Source organism: Rhinopithecus roxellana, chromosome 5 (genome assembly GCF_007565055.1).
Source record: "Rhinopithecus roxellana isolate Shanxi Qingling chromosome 5, ASM756505v1, whole genome shotgun sequence".
In the NCBI taxonomy this organism is placed as follows: Eukaryota; Metazoa; Chordata; class Mammalia; order Primates; family Cercopithecidae; genus Rhinopithecus; species Rhinopithecus roxellana.
Genome location: NC_044553.1, coordinates 8,482,835 through 8,509,058, shown reverse-complemented (window position 1 = coordinate 8,509,058; position 26,224 = coordinate 8,482,835). Strand labels below are relative to the sequence as shown.

General features: G+C 40.0%; 1 pseudogene; it reads right to left on the bottom strand.

The window, feature by feature from the left end:
• Window positions 1–332: 332 nt before the first annotated feature.
• Window positions 333–15,466, bottom strand: LOC115897458 (annotated as a pseudogene).
• Between the last annotated feature and the right edge of the window lie 10,758 nt (window positions 15,467–26,224).

The window sequence follows — 26,224 nt, the reverse complement described above, 5'->3', positions numbered from 1 at the left end:
CTGGGCCCATGTTCAGCCTGGATGATTCTCACTTGAACACTGCTTAACTTGCCTCGATACACTTAAAACCTGTGAATATCTAACTAAACCTCCTCTGCAGGAACCCATATCCTTAGGCTGCCATTTGAAATTTTCTTTGCTTTTTTTTTTTTTTTTTTTCAGTTCGAACTCATTTCCCTTTTATTAGAGTCTAAGTTATCATTACATGGTTTGGCACACAGTAAAGGAAAACTTATTCAAACAAGGTAATATATTATTACCAGTATTTCCGGGTGACTGTTTACACTTAAGTAGCATTATCAATAAATCCTTGAAAAGCCCCTCCATGGGGTTTACACATTGTCAAGGCTCAGTTTCTCTGGAGTGAAGATGCCCAATTCATTTAAAGTTGGTCTGAGTTCCTGGGTGAAATAGGGGTAGATTTCCCTGTGAGGGCCTGCTTTGTCCTTAAGAGCCTCTAGGATGTGAACTGCACTAGCAAAATCATTTAACTGTCTGAATGCCCACAAAGCAGCATCAGTGATTTGGGCTCTGGAACCAGATCATAGCTAACAAATGTGTTCACCCCTTTACACAATTCCCAGGCATCTATATCTGGCTTGTTGAAGTATGTTACCCAGACAGCATCAAATTCCTCATCTGTCTCATGTGACCCATGGGAATAGCAGTGAACTGACTGGATAGCCACGGCGGGGCCGGGAGTCATGGCTGGGTGCAGAAGGCCTGGAGGGCCAGAGAGCTGTGCCTAGTAAGATGGTGATGGTGGTGTGCAGGCTGAGGCTGGAGAGAGGCCGGGCGTGAGCTCGCGGGCTGCTCCAGAGCTTGTGGATTGAAACTTTTCTTAATCACTTCCACCTGATCTGTCCAACTTTCTCTCCATTCTGGAGGGTTTCTTCCTGATTCTGTATACATAATTTTCATTTCCTGTCCAAACTTCTTGTTCTTTCATTCCCTGGTAGGATGCCACTCTGCCTTCTTCCCACCCTATCTATGACCTTTCCATTCTCCAAGTCCATATGAAAGCCGTCTTCCTCCAGAAGGGATTTATGGATGAAATGACTTAGATGTCTGGTTTTGCTTTAAAGTAATCTGGTGGGCAATGGAAAAGAGCGTGAGAGCTATAAATGAGACAACCTCAATGATGTGTTGATGTGTTAGATATATGGGGGCTCATTATCCTATTATCTCTACTTTGGTATTTGCTTGTACTCTTCCATAATAAAAAGTTTTTTTAATGAAGAAAAGAAGCTATGAGTGTGGTTATGAAACCTGATGCTCTATACCAGCAGGACTCATCAGCAGCTGGGGAGGATCCCAGCAGAATGGCAAGTTGGTCTTAGGAGGGATGGGAAAGAGGTGGCCAAGTAATTTCCTACAAAATGGATTCCACAAGGGTGAGGATTTGCCTCCATTCTGTTTATTGCTGCACCCAGCATATGGAATATTTCTGGCCCTCCGTAGTATTTATTGAGTGAATAGATGAATCTACAAATCAAAGTAGGTCTGAGAATAGCCTGCAAATCCATTCTGTGGGAGAAGAGGGAAATGACCATGTTTCTACTGGGCTCTAAATTTGCTCAATGTGCCACAGAAGTATCGATAAAGGCATCAGACAGCTCATCAATTCCAAAGGTCATCATTGTGTGCATCCCTTGCTTTACAGGTGGATAAGGCAGAGAACAAAGAAGTCGCTGCCTTCTGGGGCTTATACACTGGTGGAGATACAGATAAGAAAACCCATTGTTAAAGCCTATAGTCCAAGAGGTAAATGCAGGGTGAGATACTTAGTGCAGTGGGAGTACAGAAGAGGCTTCCCCAACTATGAAAGCACAGCTGAAAACTGTTGGCTTTGTGAAAAGGGGAGAGACATCCATTCCAAGCAGAGAAAACAGCTTGGAGATGAACAAATGGAAGAAGTTTGCTATGGGAACAAAGGGGATGGGGTGGGGTGGTTGTTGAAGCATCAAGAGATAAGATTAGACAAAAAGGCAGGAGCCAGATGCTACAGGGTCTTGTAGGTCATTTTAAGGAATGTGACTCTATTCACAGAGCTGCAGGAGGATGTTTAAAGTTTTGGAGCAGCTGGAGTGATCTTTGCATTTTAGAAAGAACTCTCTGGCTGAAGTGTGAAGAATAGATGGGTGGGTGAGAGGAGCAGAGCCTGGAGACAGCAAGAAGAGTTAGTGGTTGCAGTGGTTCTAGAGAGATGAGGGGAAATTGACCTGTGAATAGAATGGGATACAGAAATTTTAGGATGGATAATAAGGTCCTTTTTCAAATTAGGAAATGAAGAAATGAAATAGATATCTATTTGTATGGGTCTTACTCTAATTTAAGTTATTTTTCCTAAATAGCTTTTATTTGGGAAAATAAAGAAATGTCTTTAAAATCTTTCTACTATATAGGGAGTGCCTGACTTAGGGAAGGATGCAGTGTGGAGAAGGGAAAAGGATGGTGGCCTGAGAATGAGGAAACCAGGATCCAGCCTCGAAGTGCTGTTCTGATAGCTCCACTAACTTTGTATTATTATCCATAAGTTCTTCCATGTCTTTAGTTCATTGTCTTCATTCATGGAGGTTGATTTCCTCTAATACATTGTATTTCTTGATTATGGGCTCATCTTTGTGGTTGATATTTCCTGTTAAGACTCTTCCTGATCACGAGGTCAGGAGATCGAGACCATCCTGGCTAACATGGTGAAACTCCGTCTCTACTAAAAAATACAAAAAACTAGCCGGGCGAGGTGGCGGGCGCCTGTAGTCCCAGCTACTCAGGAGGCTGAGGCAGGAGAATGGCATGAACTCGGGAGGCGGAGCTTGCAGTGAGATGCGATCCGGCCACTGTACTCCAGCCTGGGCGACAGAGCGAGACTCCATCTCAAAAAAAAAAAAAAAAAAAAAAAGACTCTTCCCACCTGTTTTCATGGTCTTTTTGGGAAAGACAAGAATGCCCTTGTGATTTGCATTCTGACTTGCTTTCAGGAAGAGGGAGGACAGGATGTGTCATCTGGCAAGGCCATTTAGTGGTTGCTCTCTTGGGTGTTGGTACTGCCCACTCCTTCCTAAGGTCACTGGCCACCTGTTACCCTGTCTCTGATCTAGTGTGGCCTGGAGGCAGACTCCCCATCATTGCTGCCTGGTGGCTACTGCTTTCACATCTACACCCTGTCTGTTGTCTCAGACCCCTTTCTGCTCCAAGTGTATATAGCCTCCAGGCATAGCCTACCTTTCTAATTGGTCTTCTATAAGTTTGGACTATAGATGTCCTTTTCAGGCCAACCTTCTTGGGTGCAATGGCTCATGCCTGTAATCCCAACACTTTGGGAGGCTAAGGCAGGCTGTCACTTGAGCCAGGAGTTTGAGACCAGCCTGGGCAACATGGTAAAACCCCATCTCTACAAAAAATTAGCTGGGCATGGTAGTACTCGCCTGTGGTCTCAGTTACTTGGGAGGCTGAGGTGGGAGGATCATCTGAGCCCAGGGAGGTTGAGGCTGCAGTGAGCTATGACAGCACTATTACACTCCAGACTGGGTGACAGAGCAAGACTCTGTCACAAAAAAAGAAAAGAAAGAAAGAGAGAGAGAGAGAGAAAGAAAGAAAGAAAGAAAGAAAGAAAGAAAGAAAGAAAGAAAGAAAGAAAGAAAGAGAGAGAGAAAGAGAAGACAGAATAAAGAAAGGGAGAAAGAAGAAAGAAAGAAAGAAAGAAAGAAAGAAAGAAAGAAAGAAAGAAAGAAAGAAAGAAAGAAAGAAGAGAAAGAAAGAGAGAGAGAAAGAAAGAGAAGACAGAATAAAGAGAGAAAGGGAGAAAGAAAGAAGAAAGAAAGAGAAAGGAGGAAAGAAAGGAAGGAAGGAAGGAAGGAAGGAAGGAAGGAAGGAAGGAAGGAAGGAAGGAAGGAAGGAGGGAAGGAAGAAAGAAAAGTCTGGGTGCTGTGGCTTATGCCTGTAATCCCAGCACTTTTAGAAGCTGAGGCGGGCAGATCAGTTGAGGTCAGGAATTCAAGACCAGCCTGGCCAACATGGTAAAACCCTGTCTCCACTGAAAATACAAAAAATTAGCTGGGTGTGGTGGCACATGCCTGTAGTCCCAGCTACCTGGGAGGCTAAGGCAGGAGAATCACTTGAACCTGGGAGGTGGAGGTTGCAGTGCAGTGAACTGAGATCATATCACTGCACTCCAGCCTGGGTGACAGAGTGAGACTCTGTCTCAAAAAAAAAAAAAAACACCTCTTTACTCCTTAAATTATTTGTACACAAATTCTTAATCTAGTTTTTAAGCAAAACTATTTCTAGAAATTTGGAGGAAACTACAGCTTGTACATGGTCTACCATTTTGAAACAAAAGTCTCAGTTCTGGCTAGACTAGCCAGATATCTCAGAAACCAACTTTTAGATGGCCATTGGGATTAGTGTTTATTCACCATCTTTGCTCTAAGCAACATAAAAGAAGGTGTGCAAAGGGAAGAAAGGACAATTTATTTTCTTAAAGCTGATTTCTTGTTAATGCCTGAGTGGGAATTAAGAAGCTTACATCCAAATGAATATAGTTTTGGTCATTGGGAAATGGGTCAATAAAACACAATGTCAAAAAAGTATCTCTAGTTGCATTTTGGAATTTGGAATTATATAATCCCCCAAATGACTACATTTCAGACTCCTGGGTTTGGCAGGGCTGCTTCTCTAGGCTGGGAAGCAGTTTGGTTCCAGGCAGCTGGAGGATTGAAGGGCACCTGAGTTCAATCCAAGTGAGGAGGAGAAAAGCTTGAGAAGGAGGTAGCCAGGTGCATGGCACGATTAAGGCCACAGCTAGGCAGAGGGCAGTCCTGCAGGGCAAGCCCCAGCCTGAGGGGCTGTCATCAGTGCAGAGAGAATTTGGAGGGCTCTGGGATTCTCCTTAGGCTTTGGTGGTGAAATGGAATGTGGGCTTTGATCCTTTGGGGAGGGGTAGGCTCTGTTGAGAGAGATTCCAATGAGAGAATCTCTAGAGAGGGGAAAAAAGGTTAGTCCTGAACAATTAAGAACTCTTTTTTTCCCCTCTCCTCCCCTCCCCTCCCCTCCCCTCCCCTCCCCTCCCCTCCCCTCCCCTCCTCTCTCTCCCCCTCCCCCTCCCTCCTCCCTCTCCCCCCCACCAGAGTTTTGCTCTCATTGCCCAGGCTGGAGTGCAGTGGCACAATCTTGGCTCACTGCAACCTCTACCCGCTCCGGGTTCAAACAATTCTCCTGCCTCAGCCTCCCGAGTAGCTGGGACTACAGGCGCGAGCCACCACGCGCAGCTAATTTTGTATTTTTAGTAGAGATGGGGTTTCTCCATGTTGGTCAGGCTGGTCTCCAACTCCTGACCTCAGGTGATCCACCCACCTCGGCCTCCCAAAGTGCTGGGATTACAGGCGTGAGCCACCATGCCCTGCTCTTTCTTTTCTTCTTTCTTTCTTTTTCTTTTGGATAAATGTGTCAATCTACTCAGGTTCATTTTAAATAGGGATTAATGATTTAAGAAATCTTTGCTTTGTTTCCCTTCAAGAAGCTGTATAAAAAGATTCAGGACCACTTAGCCATTTTTAAATGTGTGTGGTCTACACAAGGGTGGGTAATTGGGCATGAAGAGATTAATTATCGTGCTTAAACAATGTATTCACCTTGTCATATGTTTTTGTAAAATTTGTAAAAGTAAAACCAGGATCCCTTTCTATACTGACTTCCCCTCCATCAGCATCCGTCCATATCTTATGGCATTTGGTGGCCCAGGGAATTTTGGGATGTGGCTAAAGGGATTTTAAATTAAGGATATATTTAGTTTGGATTTAGTATATTTATGATATAATAAAAAATACAGTCATGAATTGATTAATGAGGATAGATGTTCTGAGAAATGCATCAGTAGGCAATTTCTTCATTGTATGAACATTATACAGGGTGTATTTATACAAACCTAGATGGTATAGTCTATTGCTCCTAGACTACAAACCTGTACAGCATTTTACTGTACTGAATACTCCAGGTGACTGTAACAAAATGGTATTTGTGTAGGTAAACATATCCAAACAGAAAAGCTACAGTGAACATGTGGTATAACAGATAAACAATGATATATCTTCATAGGGCACTTACCATGAATGGGGCGTGCAGGACTAGAAGTCAGTGAGTGGTGAGTGAGTGTGAAGGCCTAGGGCATTACTGTACACCACTGTAGGCTTTCTAAACACTGTACACATAGGCTATACTCAATTTATAAAATCATACTTTTCTTTCTTCAATTATAAATTAACCTTTGCTTACTGTAACTTTTCTACATTGTAATTCTTTTAATTTTTAAAACTTTTTGAGTCTTTGTAATAACACTTAGCTTAAAAGACACATTGTATAGTTGTATGAAAATATTTTCTTTCTTTATATCCTTATTCTATTTGCCTTTTTGTACTTTTTTTTTTTTTTTTTTTTTTTTACTTTTTAAACTTTTTTGTTAAAAACGAAGACACAAACACATGTTAGCCTAGGCCTACGCATGGTCAAGAGCATCAAAACCACTGTTTTTTGCCTCCACATCTTGTCCAGCTGGAAAATCTTTAGGGTCAATACATGTTTGAAGCTGTCATTTCCTCTGGTAATAATACTTTCTCTGGGATACCTCAGAAGGACCCGCCTGTTTTACAGTTAACTTGTTTTTAAACAAATAGAAGGAGTACACTGTAAAATTATGATAAAGAGTATTGTATAGCAAGTACAGAATATAGGAATATAGTCATTTATTATCATTATCAAGTATTACATACTATATGTGATTGCATGTGCTATACTTTCGCATGACTGGCAATGCAGTAGGTTTGTTTACATCAGGCTCACCACACCCACATGAGTAATGCGTTGTTCTATGACATTATGATGGCTATGACGTCAATAGGAATTTTCCGGCTTCATTACAAACTTTTTTTTTTTTCTGAGAGTCTTGCTCTGCTGCCCAGGCTGGTGTTCAATGGTATGATCTGGGCTCCCTGCAAACTCCACCTCCCGGGTTCAAGCAATTCTCCTCAGCCTCAGCCTCCCAAGTAGCTGGAATTGCAGGCATGTGCCACCACACTCAACTAATTTTTGTATTTTCACCATGTTGGCCATGGTTGGTCAGGCTGGTCTCAAACTCCTGACCTCAGATGATCTGCCTGCCTCAGCCTCCCAAAGTGCTGGGATTGCAGGCGTGAGACACTGCACCCAGTCAGCTTCATTACAATCTTATGGAACCACTGTTGCGAATGCAGTCCTTCCTAGACTGAGATGTTGTTATACAGCACATACCTGTATATATTTGCTTTCAGTTCCTGGTTCCTGGCACATAGCTCCTAATACCATTGGAATCTCCGGAGTGAAAACAATGTCTTTTGTAAGTGAATGAGATGACTGAAGGTTGAGGCCTGTAGATAGCCCCTTCTCCTATACCTCAACCTATACATCTCTTCCACTTTTCTTTTGTCTATATGCTTTGTAACATTCTTTTTTTTTTTTTTTTTTTTTTTTTTTTTTGAGACGGAGTCTTGCTCTGCCGCCCAGGCTGGAGTGCAGTGGCCGGCTCTCAGCTCACTGCAAGCTCCGCCTCCCGGGTTCACGCCATTCTCCTGTCTCAGCCTCCCGAGTAGCTGGGACTACAGGCGCCCGCCTCGTCGCCCGGCTAGTTTTTGAATTTTTTAGTAGAGACGGGGTTTCACCGTATTAGCCAGGATGGTCTCGATCTCCTGACCTCGTGATCCGCCCGTCTCGGCCTCCCAAAGTGCTGGGATTACAGGCTTGAGCCACCGCGCCCGGCCTGTAACATTCTTTATAATAAACAAGTAAGTGTGTTTCCCTGAGTTCTGTGAGCTGTTCTGACAAATTAGTTGAACTTGCAGAAGGGGTCTTGGGAATCCCTGATTTGCAGCTGGTCGGTCAGAAGCACAGGTGAAACAATTGGGGGCTTGCAACTGGCATCTGAGGTGAGGGGAAGCCTTGTGGAACTTAGCGCTTGGCATGTGGGACCTGATACTCTCTCCAGGTAGATAGCATCAGAGTGGAACTGAGAGAGGACACCCCACTGATGTCTGCTGGAGAACTGGTTGGTGTGTGGAATTTGGTTTTAGAAGTATTGTATCGAGCGGTATGTGAAAGTAGGAAACACACTTCATTTTTTTCCATCTTGATAATATTTACATAGTTTTCAGGCACTTCTGGGTATAGCTATTTCTAACTATTTGAATGCAGGAAATGCTTCCAAGAATGCCTCTCACTTTTTTAAAAAAATGAGAGATAACTCACATACCGTAAAACTGACTTTTAAAGTATACAATCCAGTGGTTTTAGTATATTCACAAGGTTGTGCAACTATCACAGCTAATTCTAGAACATTGTCATGACCCCCTACAAAGCATTCCGTTAGTAGTCACTTCCCATTCTTCCTTCCCCTGCTGCCAGCTTCTATCTCTTAATCTCCTCCTATTTTTTGTCTCTATGTATGTGCCTATCCTGGACTTTTCATATAAATAGAACCAGTCAGGTGTGGTGGCTCATGCCTGTAATCCCAGCACTTTGGGAGACTGAGACAGGCAGATCACACGAGGCCAGGAGATCGAGACCACCTTGGGCAATATGGTGAAACCTCATCTCCACTAAAAATGCAAAAATTAGCCAGGTGTGGGTGGTGCACGTCTGTAATCCCAGCTACTCGGGAGGCTGAGGCATGAGAATTGCTTGAACCCAGGAGGTGGAGGTTGTAGTGAACCCAGATTGTGCCATTGCACTCCAGGCTACGTGACAGAGCAAGACCTTTTGTGTCTGGCTTCTTTCTCTTAACATATTTTCAAGATTCATTTATGTTATACCATGAGTCAATACTTTATTCCTTTTTATGGTTGAATAATATTCCATTTCATTTCTCCATTCATCAGTTGATGGACATTTGGGTTGTTTCCAGAAATATTCTCTCTGACCAACGTGTTAACTAACCCAGTGAGAAGGTCTAGGGCCAGAGGGAGTATCATACTATGAACAAGGTCCAGGGGGCCTGATGTCAGAAGTGTGAGGGGTGTGGAGAAACAACAAATTTGAAACACCTGGAGTCAGAAGCTGCCATGATGGAGGAATGACTAAATCTATCTTTTCTCTCTATAGAAAATGAAATTGCAAAATTGTTGTTAAGTGAAGAGATTATCAAAGTATTTACAGTTCCCAAATGTAGAAAAACATAGAGGTGTCAGATAGTTAAGATATCTTGTTTTTCTGGGTTTTGATATATTTTTGGTAATTATCAGTTTTTTCAAAACGTGTAACTTATGGTTTATCTTTCTTTCTTTCTTTATTAATTATTATTATTATTATTTTTGGAGATGGAGATGGAGTCTCGCTCTGTCGCCCAGGCTGGAGTGCAGTGGTGTGATCTCTGCTCACTGCAAGCTCTGCCTCTCAGGTTCACACCATTCTCCTGCCTCAGCCTCCCAAGTAGCTGGGACTACAGGTGCCCGCCACTACGCCTGGCTAATTTTTTTGTATTTTTAGTAGAGACGGGGTTTCACCGTGTTAGCCAGGATGGCCTCCATCTCCTGATCTCGTGATCCACCTGCCTTGGCCTCCCAAAGTGCTGGGATTACAGGCATGAGCCACTGCGCCCGGCCCTATCTTCCTAATCTTAATCTAACTTATATTTGTAATTTTGCATTACTTTTCTTTAAGAATTCCCCCCAGATCATGTATATAAAAGCCCCTCAAAACCAGGATCCACCTTCCTTTCAGGTAACAGTTTGAACCCACTTTCCTTGTGATCAGAGGAACTTAGATACTGTGTGAGGGACTTTCCTCTTTGGGAATTACATGGCAAGCTGCTCATTTCATTGCTTTTCATCCTTTTATTGTAAACCATTTTCTTTCTCAGCTTAGAGCACTTTCAGGAGAAACCAGCTCATACAACACCTTCATTAAATGTGCAGTATTTGCAGCATTGCTATGGTTGGTTGAATATTGTTCAGCAAAAACTCCCTCTCTCTACTCCGCTTTCCTTCAGAGTAGAGACTACTTCCTCATCCTTCTGACATTGGGCTTGGCCATGTGTCTCGCTTTGGCCAGTGGAAACTAGACAGAGAAGACATGGTGACAGTTTTGAGCACTCATCAGGGTCTTCCCTTGTCTACCCTATTGGGAACTCATGCTCCAGTAGCTGGTGGTCTTTTATTATGAGTCCAGGAAGAAAATACACAGGAAAGACCTAGATCTTGAATCCAATATTCAGCATAAAGAGGAGACACTGCTGCTGGCCTGCAGACCTTGAGTAAGAAATAATTATTTGTTATTCTGAGCCACCAAGACCTGGGGGTTGTCTTAAACCCAGCAGAATTGTAGCAGGAGCTGACTACTACAGTTGTACATTCCTAACCTGAACGACAGAGCTAATATCACTTACCTCCCAGGAGGCAGCTAAGCTTGGACCCAAAGCTCAAACTTCCAAGATCTCTGACAGCAGCTCCCAATACAGCACCTTTCCAGGTTCCCGCTTTAGCCTGCTTCCGCCTTACAAGGAAAACTGTGTCTGGGAAAAGGTGCTGTCTCCTTTCCCTCCCTCCTTCAGCCATAATTATAAGTGCAAGTTCATGGTTTCCACTCTCTATAATCACATTTTTGTCACTGCAGTTAATCTCCTTCCAGGTACAGACCACTATACTTCGCCTCATAAACGCTCTACTCTTTAGCTTCAGTTTGGCAACCCAATCAAAAGTCTGAAAATATCTGGAGGATTCTTTAACCAAGCAGTTACACTTTCAGAAATTTAGCCTGAAGGATACAAAATATAGGAAACAATCTGCATGTCTAACTATAGGCAATTCATTAAGTAAATTAAGGTGTAATGGAATACTCACACTACATCATTACAAGGGATACAGTAAAAACGTGTTTTTCCTTGACACAGAAAGGAGAAGGTTATCAAGAGGAATGCACAGTATAAATTCATTTTGTGAATAAAAAAGTGTATATTTATATATTTGAAAGGATATATGTTGATTATGTACAGTTATTATATCTGGTTGTTAGAATTATGGGTAATTTTTATTTATTTCATTTTGCTTATGTTTTTTTCTTCTTTTAAAATCATATTTTCTAAATGCCACACATGTTTAACCTTTGTAATAAAAAGTAAACAGTAAAATGTATTGTTATTTTTGACCCTCACAACTGTTTTAGATGAGCACAAAGGCCTTCTTATTATAAAGCTGTCTACTTTTTTAGAGAAGAAATCATTTCAAATCCAGTGTTCCCCATCCAAAATAAACAACAGTAAGGAAATAAAATCAGGCCAGGCTCTGCGCCTCTCACCTGTAACCCTAGCACTTGGGGAGGCTAAGGTGGGAGGATTGATCACCTGAGCTCAGGAGTTTGAGACCAGCCTGGGCAACATGGTGAAACCTCATCCCTACAAAAAAGAGAAAAACTTAGCTGGGCATGGTAGCATGTGCCTGTGGTCCCAGCTACTCTGGAGGGCTGAAGTGGGAGGATTGCTTGAGCCCAAAAGGCAGAGGTTGCAGTGAGCTGTGATTGCACCACTGCATTCCAGCCTGGGTGACAGAGCAAGACTCGGTCTCAAAAAAAAAAAAAAAAAAAGAAAGAAAAGAAAGAAAACCAGTAAAACAAACAGCTAAAATATAGGAAAATAACTATAATAGTGTAAATAACTTGAGAAAACATGGTTAAACAATCTAAGTTTAAAAGATCACAGAATAAGGCTGTGCTGTTTGACTAAACGAAGGGGGTTAAGGCTGCAGTAGAGAAGAGAGCTGCACTTCTTCACAGCGGGAACTTCCTAACAGGGCTGAGTCACTCTGGAAAGCAACAGTCCCTTAAGTAGGCTTGACCATTGCAGATCAGAACACATAAACGAGTGGAGTGTTGGAAAGGCTCTGGATCTCTTCCTGGTTCTGTATTCAGTGACATCAGGCTAGTAGCTTAAAATCAGCTATGATGGAAGTACTGACACCATAAAAATCAGCAAATGCTACAAATCAGGGCTCTCTTTTCCCTGGAGAATTGGTTGTTAAACATTTACCTGAGACAAGCCATATAACCTTCCAGGGAAAAATCCAGGAACCATCAGAATCCTGGCAAAAATTCAAACACCTTCCCCAACGGCTTCTCCTCACCATCCCCTGCCCACCACAGTGCCCCAGGACTCCCACCAAGCCCACCTCCCCAAACCCTGCTCTTTATGCCCCAGTGGAAGCTCCTCAGGGGATCTGAGTCAGGCCTGAAAATAGGGTATGTTCTCAAGGAGAAGCAAACAAATGAATACAAAATGACTTCCTCCATGTACGGGCCACGCCACCTCTCAGCATAAAATGAAACTTGAGCTCTCTATCTCTTTGAACTTATAAGGAAAATATAAAGAGAATTTTAAATGCCCCTAATGGCACTTGCACTTGTAGAAGAGTACATCTAACTTCCTTTACATTTTTTCTCTAACATTAGTAGCTCTATCTTGAGTAGAATTGCAGATGTTCTCTTGTTACTTTTTTTTCTTTTGAATATCTGGAAAAACAGCTCAGCTTTCAAAGTAGAATTACTAAAATAATTCCAGTTAGAGTGTAGAATCTTTCACTTTTTCCAAGACATCAACTCTTCCTGTATTACCATAAATTCTATAACTTGACCTACTTCTCTCACTGTCTTGACTGCAGTCTTGTTATAAAGTAGGTTCAAATGATTCCTTCTTCTGATTGGGTTTTGGTAGGAAGAGGGAAAGAGGGTGGGGGCAGAGAGAGTGAGTAGGCAGCTACAGTAAAATGACAGTTCACACCACTGCTCTCCCGCCTGGCAACAGTGTGAGACTCCGTCTCAAAATAAATCAATAAATAACACCCTGTTTTACTGTCCACTTGACGTGGTTCTCATGTTTTATGCTGGTGTCTGTAAGTCTTGTATCTCTGTATGACTCTGTCAGTGGTATCTGTTTAACATCTACTTTTAAGAACAATTGAAGGGAGGAAGAGGGGAAGGGTTGAAAAACTAACTGTTGGGTACTATGCTCAGTACCTGGGTGAGGGGATTAATCACACCCTGAACCTCAGCGTCACACAATATCCTCAGGTAACAAACCTGAACATGTACCTCCTGAATCGCAAATAAAAGTCGAAATTATTTTTCAAAAAGAACAATTAAATATTTAATTTAATGGCTACCATATGTAGGGAGAAACAAGAAAAAGAAGCACCAGGTTTTGGGCAAGATATTTTTTAAAAAAGAAATTGTACTTTGGTGAAAAGCAATGCTTTAAAGGTTCCATTATAAAAGTATCCATGCATATTAAAGAAAATTTAGAATATATAGAAACATTAAAAAAAGAATAGAAATCACCAGAATCCCATTATCCAGCTTTTTTCACTTTTTGTTGTATTATAAACATGCTACTCATCAAATATATACAATGTATCTAAGTCTTTTTCCTATGGTTGGATAGACTGCAGCCTCTACCTGCTGGGTTCGAGTGATTCTCCTGCCTTGGCTTCCCGAGTAGCTGGGATTACAGGCATGCACCCACTCCTGGCTAATTTTTATTTTTTTATTATTTTTAGTAGAGACGGGGTTTCACCATGTTGGCCATGCTGGTCTCGAACTCCTGACCTCAAGTGATCTGTTCGCCTCAGCCTCCCAAAGTGCTAGGATTACAAGTGTGAGTCACTGCTCCCGGCCTAGATTATCCTTTTTCTATCATAATTATGCTATGATGAATATTTCTGTGCTGTAGGATTTTCTTTCTATATTAAAGATTCTTGTCCTAGGATATATATTCCAAAAAATGGGCTATGCAATTGAAGAATACAAACAGTTTTAAGGCGTTTGATGTGTGTTGTCAAATTGTATCCTAAAAGGTTACCCAGTGTTCTGATTTGAATGCCTACCCGCATTGTGTGAGAGTATGTTTCAGGACACATTGACAGAATTAACTATATATATATATACACACACACACACAGACACACAAACACATATATAGTTATAATTGTATATAATGAAAACCTATGTGTATATATGTGTTACTGATTTGATACAGAATATGGTACCTTCTGGGTTTAACTTGCAGTCTTTTCCTCTCCAAAAACCCAACTTTGCCCTTTGAAAGGACCAGAACAGCAAGGTTGGAACTCACTAATTCAAAAGGATGGCCTCAGCAATGCAGGTAGAGGCAAGTGTTGGGGCAGAAACCCAGAATTCCCCACATTAGGCAGAACTGGAGGAAGAGGCTAGGAGCAGAGACACCTGAGGACAGGATGAGGCAAAGAATTCGGGGCCGCAAAAGTCAGTCCTGTGAAAACCAGGAAGGTTCACACCACAGTCTAGGATCCAGACCTCACAGCTAAACCCAAAATAGCTAAATCCACAGGATCCAGATTTTTCATCTTCTAATGTACAGTGTTTTCAGGTCTTACAGTCCTAATGAGGCCCACAGTCTGGGAGATCACTTTAAAATTTCTGCCACAGGCAATTTCTTTATTTTACTATCAGCTGTTTCTCCCCAGTTCATTCCATCAGCTTGAAATTCCTCTTGAAAAAGGATTTGTCCAGAACTGAATGTCTTGAATCGGAATCATTTATTCAACTCACAGAAGCACATAACCAACCTAGAAATCAAGTATCACAGACCTGGACTACCGGCCTGTATTAAAACCACCCAAGACAGGAAGGAGAAGCCCAGGTGGCCCATTCGATTGGCACCAAGGGCAACATAAAGAGTGGCCAGCGCTCACGGCCTGGAGCTATTCGTTATCAACACGGAGTGAAAAATCTCTTCATATTTTTTTGTGAACACTTTGTGAAGCTAATGTTTTAAGTAACAAAAAAAGTATGAGTATCTGAAACCTCATATGAACAAATGAGTATACGTAGCTACAGCAATCTATAATCAGACTTGAAGAGAATGATCGTTTCTGGATAGAATATGAAATCTTTTTCATTAGAGGCATTTTTATTCCTTTCTACTTCTGGGTTTTTGGATTTGATAGTAGTGTTTTTATTGCCTGGTAAATGGGAGGGGAGGATGAAAGAGATAGCTGTCTCTTGCTTGCAATGTCTTAATATAGGTATTGAGCTCTACATCAGGGTTAGCAAATCTAGCCTAGTCTGTGTTAGTACAGTCTGTGAACTAAGAATAGTTGTTAGATGCTTGGAAGGTTGAAAAAAATCAAAAGGAAACAATATTTTTTTACATTTAAAATGATATGAAGTTCAAATTTTAGTGTCCCTAAGTCAGGCTGTATTGGAACACAGCCATGACTTTTTGCTTATGGATTCTCTGTGGCTGCTTCTGTGCTACAATGGTAGAGTTGAATTGTTGCAAAAGAGACCATATAGCCCACAAAAAAACAAAAATATTTATTCTCTGGTACTTTACAGAAAAAATTTGCTGACCCCTGCTCTAATATATTTAGAGTCATAGCCTTATGTAATTTAACACCCTTACCAAGGGCTCTATCATGACGGGAAGATACAAGAGAAAGACATCCACATGACTTGAAATCAAGTATTAAGCTTATGTTTGTTAAATTTGTAGATGCTGTTAAATCAAGCAGGATGAAGAGGGAGTTGTTAATGGAGTGTCAGAAAAGGAATTAAAAATGAAGATGATAAATGATTAAGTTTAAGTGGGCATTTAGGATCTAAAATGAAATGCTACAGATACAAAATGAGGAAAGCCTGAGAGAAGTGTGTCATTAATATTCTGATGAATGTTGTCAAATTGTGTTAAATAGCAATGTCACATCCTAAGAGAAGGAAACATGGGCAAGCTGTAGGGCTTGGCTCAACATCAGGGCTGCACTTCTTGGTTTGTGTTGACTCATCAGTTGATCTCCACATTGGTGTTTGCATTTTGAAGCTCCATGCTCTAAAGAAACGTGAAGCTGAGGGTCCTACAAAGATGTAAACGAGGAGAAACAGGTGTATGAAAAACGGCCAAATGTGCTGGTGTATTTAAACATCGAAACTGTTGTGGAACAAGGACTGGATGTGAAAAGACTTGTTTTCTAATGCCTGGCCTTGCCATCTTCCAACCATGCACTTTAACCTCTCTAGGCTTCCTTATCTATGAAACAGATAACATCTCTGTAAATGATTCTTGAAGGAATTAAATGAGATCATATGAAAAGAGCTTTGTAAACTCTCAAGCACTGTGCAAATATGAGATACTGTTGTTGGAAAGCCATGCTGTGACAATGAATACCTGGAGTACTGAAGAATTATCCCATTCAGTTGTGGAGTTTGTGCACTGCACAAGGGTTTGCAGCCTGGAAGGTCAATGGGGCCTTGCAAAACGGCTCTGGCTCAGGCTGGATTCCTCAGGAAGGGGAGCACTTTCTTCTCCTACTAAGGCATCATCTGCTTGTGAAAACATGTACTCACCTAGAGGAGGTATCTTTCTTCATTCATCCTTATAAAGGTGCTGGATTGGTTTTACACATTTATATATAAATATACAGCAGTGTTATATATCTCAATGATAATCAAACATTAGACTACTTAAAGTGATAATAGAATGTCCACTTTTGCAAAATCTTTAGAGACAAAATGGAAAACTCCCTCAGTGTCTGCCAGTTAAATGTCTACCTGATACTCCTGGTTCTCTGATTCTGACATTTATCCCTAGATTAAAAGACACATAGCCTTCTAAATGGCTTCCCTGTGCTTCACTCACAAGGAAATAAAAGTTCCTTTTTCTTAAATTTGTATTTATCCAAATATCAAACTGCATTGTATTACCTATGGGATGGTAAAGATAAGTAAGAAGAAAAATAGATAGGGAATATTTTAAACTTTTTGGAGTCTTTTTAAATGTTTTGTGTCTTGTGCATATATCCTGTTTACAAAATTTTCCTAATGTTTATTGATTAATCTATTCAGCTTTTGAGCCTAGTCCGTAAGAAGTGCTTCCTGCATTAGCAAGAGGCTGAGTGATATAATCTGCAGGCATCAGTAGTGATAATGCTGCCTGCTCTGAACTAGGAGTTGAAATAAAAGCAAACAGGTGAGCTATTGGCTTGAGTCAGATGTAACTTTCAGTGATCCGGCATGTTAATTTCCCTTCCACTTTCAGAAAGGCTGTGAAAATTGTAGCTGAATATTTCTGGCCTGAAATAATGGCTTCCCTCATGAATACTTTATGCAGAGGACTGTGCTTTCAACACGTTTTTGTAAAGCAATGACCTTGTTTTCTGTCTGACTTTGCACCATAGAGGACTGTCTGGTTTTTCAGTAAAAGCAAATGGCCTACAAACTAAATACTGCTTAAAATCCATGTGAGGTCTAATGGAGATATCAAACACTTTTAATATAGAATAGTTTACATTAAAAGTACATTTCTATATTATATAATTTTTATTAACCTTTGTAATAACTCTGAGAGACACAGACAAATATGATCCCTGTTTAACAGATAAAGGAATACAGGTGAAAGTAAGTGAAATAATGATTTCAGGATCACACAGTAAGTCAGTAACTAAATTAGGTTTGACCCATTACTCTTGGTCAGGTTCTTTTTGGGCTACTTACTCTGAATAACAGAAAAAAGTGGGTTATTTTTGGCTATTCTGAAAGATAAACAAGCAGATATCACCATCAGATCACATTAGATGTTCAATTATATCAATTTCGCCAATCTCCTTGCTGCTGCATTTCCTAATATCACATGTTTAAAAATTATTTTCAGGGTCCTCATGAGTACAGCATAGGATAAGATAGGAAAATCTTGACCTCCTTTTAATTGTTCTTTGTTTCCCTGGATTTAGACCTCTAAAGGTTGTTTTCATTCCATTATCAGCCGAATAAGCCCCCACAGACATACTGAGTGTCTGCTATTGAGAAATTTACAATTAAGTCAGGAAGGCTGATTTTACATATTCAAAATGGAAAATACAAATGTAATGCCAGTGTCTAAAACTGGTAAATACAACTATGGTCCCTTCAATGCACATATATAGTCTTGATGGCAATTGACTGCAAGATGTCCAATCTCTTCCAAAGCCTCTCTCCTTAAATAGATCTTGAAATTCCCAGAGATGCACACTTGTGTCCAAGATCCAGTCTTGGTTATTGAAGCAACAGTGAGTGACAAAGCCAGGGTTCTGAGCTCCTGGTTCTGACCACCCTACAGAGGTGTCAGCTTGGACTGTGAGGCACTGCTTGCCCTGCATGGCCACTGCCACAGCCACACATGTGGCCACTACCAAGAGGCCAGCTGAGTTGTTCTGTTTGGGTGCTGAGAATACTTTTATGTTGTCCTTTATCTGTGCAAGTGAGGGAAACCTATTTATTCAACAAATTCTTATCGAACATTTATTATCTGCCAGGCACCATTATAATACATCTAGGCAGACTGAAGTTTCAATGGCAAACAAGGCAAAGTTTCTCTTCTCATGAAACTTACATTTCTAATGGGGGAGAGGGTCAAGACATAAGCACACAAGTCTGTCAAAACAAAATCTTGGCAAGGTGTGGTGGCTCACAGCTGTAATCCCAGCCCTTTGGGAGGCAGAGGTGGGAGGACTGCTTGAGCCCAGAAGCTTGAGACCAGCCTGGGCAACATAGCACAACCCTGTCTCTACAAAAATTTTTTAAAAAAGTAGCTGGGCATGGTGGCTTGTGCCTGTAGTTCCAGTTACTTGGGATACTGAGCTGGGAAGATTGCTTGAGCCCAGCAGATTGAGTCATGTCATTGCACTCCAGCCTGGGTGACCAACCGCGACCCTGTCTCAAAAAAGAAAAAAAAAAAAAATCGTAAGCAAGATTTACCATGAGCGCCTCAGTCTCTTTTTGTGCAGTGTCACCAGTAAAAAGCAGAGAAATACAAACGTGTGACAATAATTACAAATACCAAAAGAACATTGGAACCAACTTTTTTCTCTATGGCTCTTTTATTTATTTTTAATTTTTATGGATACATAATAATAGATGTACTAGAGTAATAGGTGTGCCGATTAGGCCTAGGCTAACTAAAAATTAAATGCAAATTAATTTTAGTTAGCCTAGCCCTAATCAGAAGAATATGCTCAAGGATGGGTTTGATCAGTTTTAATTGAGCAAATGACTTTTATCCCCTTTATTGACTGATTGTTTTTGATGTATTTACTTAGGAACAATAGAATGCATTAAATATTATAGACTCCATTTTCACTAGCCAGTAAATAGTCTTGCAAAATTTTATTACTTAGGACAATTTTAGCCACCAAATTTATACTGGCCTCTTGGACTCAAGGTGGAGTTTTTTTCGTTTTTTTTTTTTTAATATGTTGCTTTTTTGATTTTTCTATTGTCAGAGATAAATTGTGGATTATACATTATACATTCAAGAATCCTAATGTAAAACAATGAAATACACTGTATTGAACCGCTCTTGATAGGGTACCATGTCAAACTCTCAATAAAATGTAAACACATGAAAAAAAAGGCTTTGAATACTTGGGAAAACTAGATTACCCTGTCTAAATGATAGATCACATTTTGGCATGGTAAGGACAAGAACTCGGTCATTATTCAAGAGGAATAGACTCAGGTAATATCCACTGAGGTACTGTTTAATGAGATAGGTACTAATAACAGTCTGATCTTAATAGGTCTAATTTTGAGTGACAGAATCCCTGGGAGAGTTTTAAAAATCATGCAGTGATTCCTGCATAGCTTTATGGGAAAATAATTGGACCACAGTTTGCATAATTAGTCTTTGCACAGTTTGCATAATAAGTCTTATCCCCTTATTTTCTGATGTCCTTGGATTCCTTTGGGGCTCTGAGAAATGTCAGTAACAGCAGTTAATTGATGGGGACCTATGATCCCATTAAAGTACGTGGATGTGTCAAAGTTAAAATACATATTTTAGTGAGTTTTGAGAATGTATATCAAATTTAATACTTAGCAAGATTGTTAGTCACTGAAATGCCTTGAGAAAGACAAATTTAGTTCAGAGAATTTTGTAGGAAAAGAAGCAGTTAAAATGAGAGCAGAAGGATTAACACAAAAGGAAAGAGCTAAAGAACAAAGAGACAAACAATACAACCTAAGTCCAATTATAAGTCCTTTAATACAAACATAGATGTTGATCTAAAGGTATTGAAAGGAAACAGTCTACACCTAATGTCATCTTTTTCATCTCTAGAGGATTGGGAAGGAAGCTGAGGATTTCCAGAAGTTGTCTGCTTCTAGAGGGTTTTCAGTGAACCTTTGGGTCAGATGTACCATGGTGCTGATTGTCAGATATGAACTGAGGATCTTAAGCATGTTTACTGCGAAGCTTGTGTCTACAGTGTGTTTTCTGGAACTTCAGAGTAGTATTTGTGGTTAACAGTACCTGAAATGGCCCTTTTCAGTGTAGTTTTAAGGGTGATTTTCACTGGGGTCATTGCATTTCACGACTGGGGTCTGTTTGAATATATTTGGTCTTCTAAATTTATATCATGTAGTGAATCCAGCAAGGTACCTTTTGGAGGTGCAGCTCACATCTGTTGGATTTATGACTACATATCCTCCTTATCGTGTCTGACAAGACCAGAATGTTCCAAATGATATCTGATATCTGTCAGAGGGAGAGTCAAGTGTATCTTATGGGGCTTTTTGTAACCATTTTATACAGTGAGAATTTATAGAGATTTTGACAGATCTCATTAAAATGGAAAACGGGGACAGTTTTGATTATAAAATACTATTAGCTCATTTTATATTTTTAGAGCTTCAGGAATAATATGTCAATGACATTTCTTGAAATATTTTAACTGTAAAGTGAGTTTTTTTTTTTAAAAATACAAATTTTTTCTGTTTTATGATTATTAGAGATAAGGCAAGATTTGGTCACCTATTGAATCTCTCAGCTAATTTTTTTTTCACCCATAGTTTTATAAAGTGTGAACCAATTTCACCCTGATTTTTGTCACTTTTTTGGCATATAGGTATAAAACATAAGCCCTAGAGACAGGGCTTGGAAAAACATCAAATGGTTTGAGAAAATTTTGCAATTGTCATTATATTTATATAATGTAAATATATACATAGTTATACTTGAGTAAATCTATTTTGTTATGAAATCACATTGAACAACTATCTTTTAATGGCAATAACACCATTAACAACTGTACATTTTGTATAATGCAATTGACCCTTGAACAACAGTAGGGTTGTGGGGGTGCTGACCCTCCGTGCAGTTGAAAGTCTGTGTATAACCTTGGACTCCCCCAAAACTTAACTACTAATAGTCTATTGTTGACTGAAGACTCACCGATAATATAAATATAATTTGTATGTTACATGTATTAGATACCATATTCTTACAATAATTTAAAGAAAATATTATTAAGAAAATCAAAAGAAAAAACATGTTTACTATTTATTAAGTGGAAGTAGACCATCACAAAAGTCTTTATCCTCATCATTTTCGTGTTGAGCATGCAGATTAAGAAAAGGAAGAAGAAAGATTGGTTTTGATGTCTCAAGGGTGGCAGATGCAGAAGAAACTATGTATAAGTGGACCCACGCAGTTCAAACCATGTCATTCAACACCAACACCAGGGTCAAACCAACACCAAGGGTCAACTGTAGTTGGCTGGTGTATTTTCTTTTAGAATAAGCTTTAGTCTGAAATACTGAGATTTTCTTTAAATGGTAGATTGCTTCCAATAAGTAAACAATTTCCTTTAAAAATTTTTGATTGAGGTGCCCGCAGAAGTTAGAAAAATCCTTTGTTTCTTTTTTAAACTAATATGTCAAAATCTTAAACATTAACTTAGACCTGTCTTAATTGTAGTTTTCAAACTAATATGTCAAAATCTTAATCATTAACTTAGACCTGTCTTAATTGTAGCATGCTCACGTCAGAGATATGTGAAAAGAAAAAGCGATTGATAATAGAATATTTAGAGTATATTGTTTAGACAGCACAGTGTATACATTGATTATTCTTAAGGTATGAGCAACCACCAAATAGTATCATATTAGGGTTGTCATCAGGGTTGAATGTCAGTCAAAACAGAACAGGGCATGATTAGAGCAGATGTTGGACATTGTGAGAGTCATCTAAACTAGGAAGAGAAGTTAGGGTCTCTGGATTTAGATCAGAGCAGCATTTAATCAGTGTGTAGGAAGCAGACAACCAAAAATTTTATAGGTGACAATCAACTGGCCTATATGTGCTTGTCATTGCTAGGATTCCTGCAGCAGATAAACAAGGTCAATAAGCCTCAGATGAGGGCTCAAGAGGAACAGTGAGGTAGGTGATGGGTTCATGGTAAGTTCCTAGTTCTTAATAAGTGCCCTTAAAATTAACATTGTCTTTAATGTACAAGTTGTGAAAAGGGGTTAGCATAGTTAGAAACAGCCAAAGTAAGGGGTTGGTCTAGTTTTCACTTAAGAAAGAAAAATGCTGACTTGGCTTCTGGATCCCCAAATCAGACATTGACATACTTATTTCAGTCATTTGCAGAGTTGATAAAGCTAACTGAAGTATGAATGTCATGAAACATACCTTATTATTTTCATATCTCTCCTTTCATAAGGTTAGGAGATAAATCTTATTGGTTACCTGGGGACCATCTGGAATGCCTCGAAGATAGTTTAGATGTAAAAGAATCTTAACATTTAAAAAACACTTACATTTTGGGCTTAAATTTAGGAAAGACCAAAAAAGGGAGTTTGTATGCATTGGTGGTGCTTTAGGAATAATGATACAGCATCTATATGGATGATTTGTAATGGGGAAAGTCTACAGCCAAGGAAGGAAGTTAGGAAAATATTGCAATGGTCTAGGCATGAGGTGATGAGGGCCTCAACAAGAATCTGGTATTGAGAATAGAAAGGAAGGGGCAAATTGGCAGCAGCAAATGAAGTGAGGACTGGCCAATGAAGATTTAGTGACTTCCTGAGAGAGAAGGCAAAGGAGAAGCCAAAGATGACTTCTGGCTTTTTCAATGCCAGGTCATTGGGAGGAAGAGGGAAACCCTGAGCAGAAATAGAGATATAGTGTGGTAGAGCTAAAGTAGGAAAATTAAGGAGACAAGTCAGATATAACCTTATAAAGGAGGAAATAGAAGGATAGATATGTATGTTTTTACTCATTCGTTCATTCATTCATTCACCATACCACCTCATTCCATAATAAATCTGAAACCATTAATAAAATTACATAGAACATAAATAGATGAGGGAATTGGTAGATGAGAAAGATAAACATAGGAAATATCAAATCCAGATGTGATATTAGCACATAGTTTTGCACACTGTAGATTTTCTATGCATGTTACTGGAGTTATGGTATAAATTTGGCTTTAGACTTCTTAATGACCTGTGCAGACACGGAAGCGCAACCCATGGAGGATTGCCAGTATCTATAAAAATGAATCTGCTGTTCAGCAGGAGCATAGCTCTTCGTGATCCTGAAGCCTATATATTTTCCTCTGCTCACAGACAGAGGACACAATGATGTAACAGATGACGTGCTCTCTTGTCTAACAAATCCTACCGGGATTTGTGATGGAGAACATTTACAATATTTAATATATGAATGTCACCAACTTTTCCCACCCCTGTACTCCTCAAGAGTATTTTGGCTTTGCTCACTCAGTTTCTTCTCCTCCTCCACCATTTGAAGAAAGTTCTGCCTTTGTGGGCTTTTTTTTTTTTTCCCCCTGGATTTTGTTGATGACTAATTGGGAAGAAAGAGAAAGGGATTGAACTTTCTCTTTCAATCCCTCAAGGCTGGGAGAGGTGCCCTTTAAAGAGTGTTTGGAGAAGTTGGTTTGGAAGAGTCAGGAGGCATGAAAAAAGTACAAAGAGAATAAAATGACTTTAAGAAACATTTGTAATATTGGCTATATGTCTCTCTCACAGTGTTTGAAAATACTAGTCAGGGATTGCATTATTTTGAAATCTCAGCTGGTTGCTGGAGTTTTTTCTTGGACACAGGCACCACTCTAAGACAGGAGGATGTGTGTCCTAGACTCATGATGAATATATGAGGGGCCTGAATAGCCAGGTTGAATAGTAGACCTATGGTGCCATAGTCTAACTGTGTATTAGACTTAAACCATCACTGCAGATACGACCAGACGGCACCGCTTTATTCTAATAGTTAGGCCAAGAGCACAGTTGGCCTTGAGACTTTGGAACAAGGGCCAGTCAAACTTAAGACTTTATCCACTTGGAGTTGCAAGCTAAGGGATAATGCACTGGCACATGTTCACTAAATAGAGGTTGTTTCCTTAGAAAGAAAAGAAAACAAAATAAGAATTCTCAAGAAATGGCTACCTTGAAATTAGTTTCCATGTTAATATATATGAATGCCTACTCTCTCAAAAAAACCCCAAGAGGCACAGGCCAGATCTCCACTCTGCGTGGCTGGTATTGTCCCAGCAGCACATTCAATGATAAGATATTTTTTCGAGTATAGGACATTTCTTTGTGAGAGCTTTAAAACATAAGCGCTCTCGGTCTCTCCTTCCCCTGCCTTCACTCCTCCTCAAGGGAGATTCTGGCTTTGGCTGTTTAGTTTTTCCTCTTCCCTTGTTTTCTAAGCAGGATTCTGAGGTTAGCAGACTACTTTTTCTGGGTTTTATGGTGAAGAATTGGTACGAAAGGAGGCAGGGTGATAATTTTACATGTCAGCGTGACTAGCTAAGGGATGCCCGCAAAACTGGTAAAGAGTAGTTTCTGCATGTGTCTGTGAGGGTGTTTCTGGAAGAGATTGGCATTGAAATCAGCAGACTGGATGAAGAAGGTCCCCTTACCAATGTAGGTAGCCGTCATCCAATCCACTGAGGGACTGATGAGAAGAAAAAGGCAGAGGAAGGGTAAATTTGCTCTCTGCCTAAACTGGGACATCCATCTTCTGCTTCCCTTGGACATCAGCACTCCTGTTTCTCAGGCCTTCAGACTTGGACGGAACTACACCACTGGCTTTTCTGGTTCTCTGGCTTATAGACAATAGATGTGAGACTTCTCAGCCTCCATAATTGCTTGAGTCAATTCTCATCATCTCTCTCTCTCTCTCTCTCTCTCTCTCTCTCTCTCTCTCTCTCTCTCTCTCTCTCTCTCTCTAGCTTTCTCTCTCTCTGGTCTCTCTCTATAGAAACAGAACCAATAGATTATCTATATCTATATCTACCTAAAAATATGGAAATTCTATAATTCTATTAGTTCTGTTTCTCTGGAGAGCCCTGGTTCTCTTTCACAGTTTGTGGAAGAAAATGGGTGAGCAGGTTAGGACAAGTCAGGAATTATCCCAGAGATCTGGGAGTTGAGAGACTCTGAAGGAAGTGTGGGGTATGACGGTTGAACACATGTGACATTTTTTTCTGGTAGTTTCATTTATTACTTTTTACAATGTTATTGAGGTATAATTGATATACAATAAATCACACATATTTAAAGTGTATTATTTGATAAGCTTCTATATATGTAGGGATTCATGAAACTATCACCAAAATCAAGATGATGAATTACAGATGAGTTTTTTTTTTTAACTTTTATTTTAGTTTCAGAGGGCCTATGTGCAGGTTTGTTACTTAGGTATATTACATGCTGAGGTTTGGGGATACAAATGATCTCTTCACCAAGGTATTATCATACCCACCAGTAAGTTTTTCAACCCCTGGTCCTTCTCGCCCTTTCCTCTCTAGTTATCTCCAATGTTTATTGTTGCCAACAGATAATATTTTAAGAACTATTACTGTGTGGCTGGGCGTGGTGACTCATGCCTCTAATCCCAGCACTTTGGGAAGCCTAGGTAGGAGGATAGCGTGAGCCCACGAGTTCAAGACCAGCCTGGGCAATATAGTGAGACCCTCATCTCTACATAATTTTTTAAAAAAATTAGCTGGGTGTGGTGATGCTTGCCTGCAATCCAAGCTACTAGGGTCCTGAGGTGGAAAAATCGCTTGAACTCAGGAGGTTAAGGTTGCAGCAAACCATGATTATGCCTGGGTGACAGAGTGAGGCCCTGTTAAAAAAAGAAAAGGAGAAAAAGAAATATTGCTGTGAAGTGTGTATTTCCTTCACTGTGCTTAAGAAACACAAGTTATAAGTCTGCATTATTTTGAAATTACTTTTTAGTTGCTAAACTTTTTTTCTTTGACTAGGAATCCACTCAGATTCTGGAACAGTGCTTCAGTAGGGTTACCTTCTAATACAGAATTTATATGGCTGTTTCTTTAACATTCTTCCATTGAAAATATAACCTCAGAATGTAATTTTGTGGTTGAGAGAT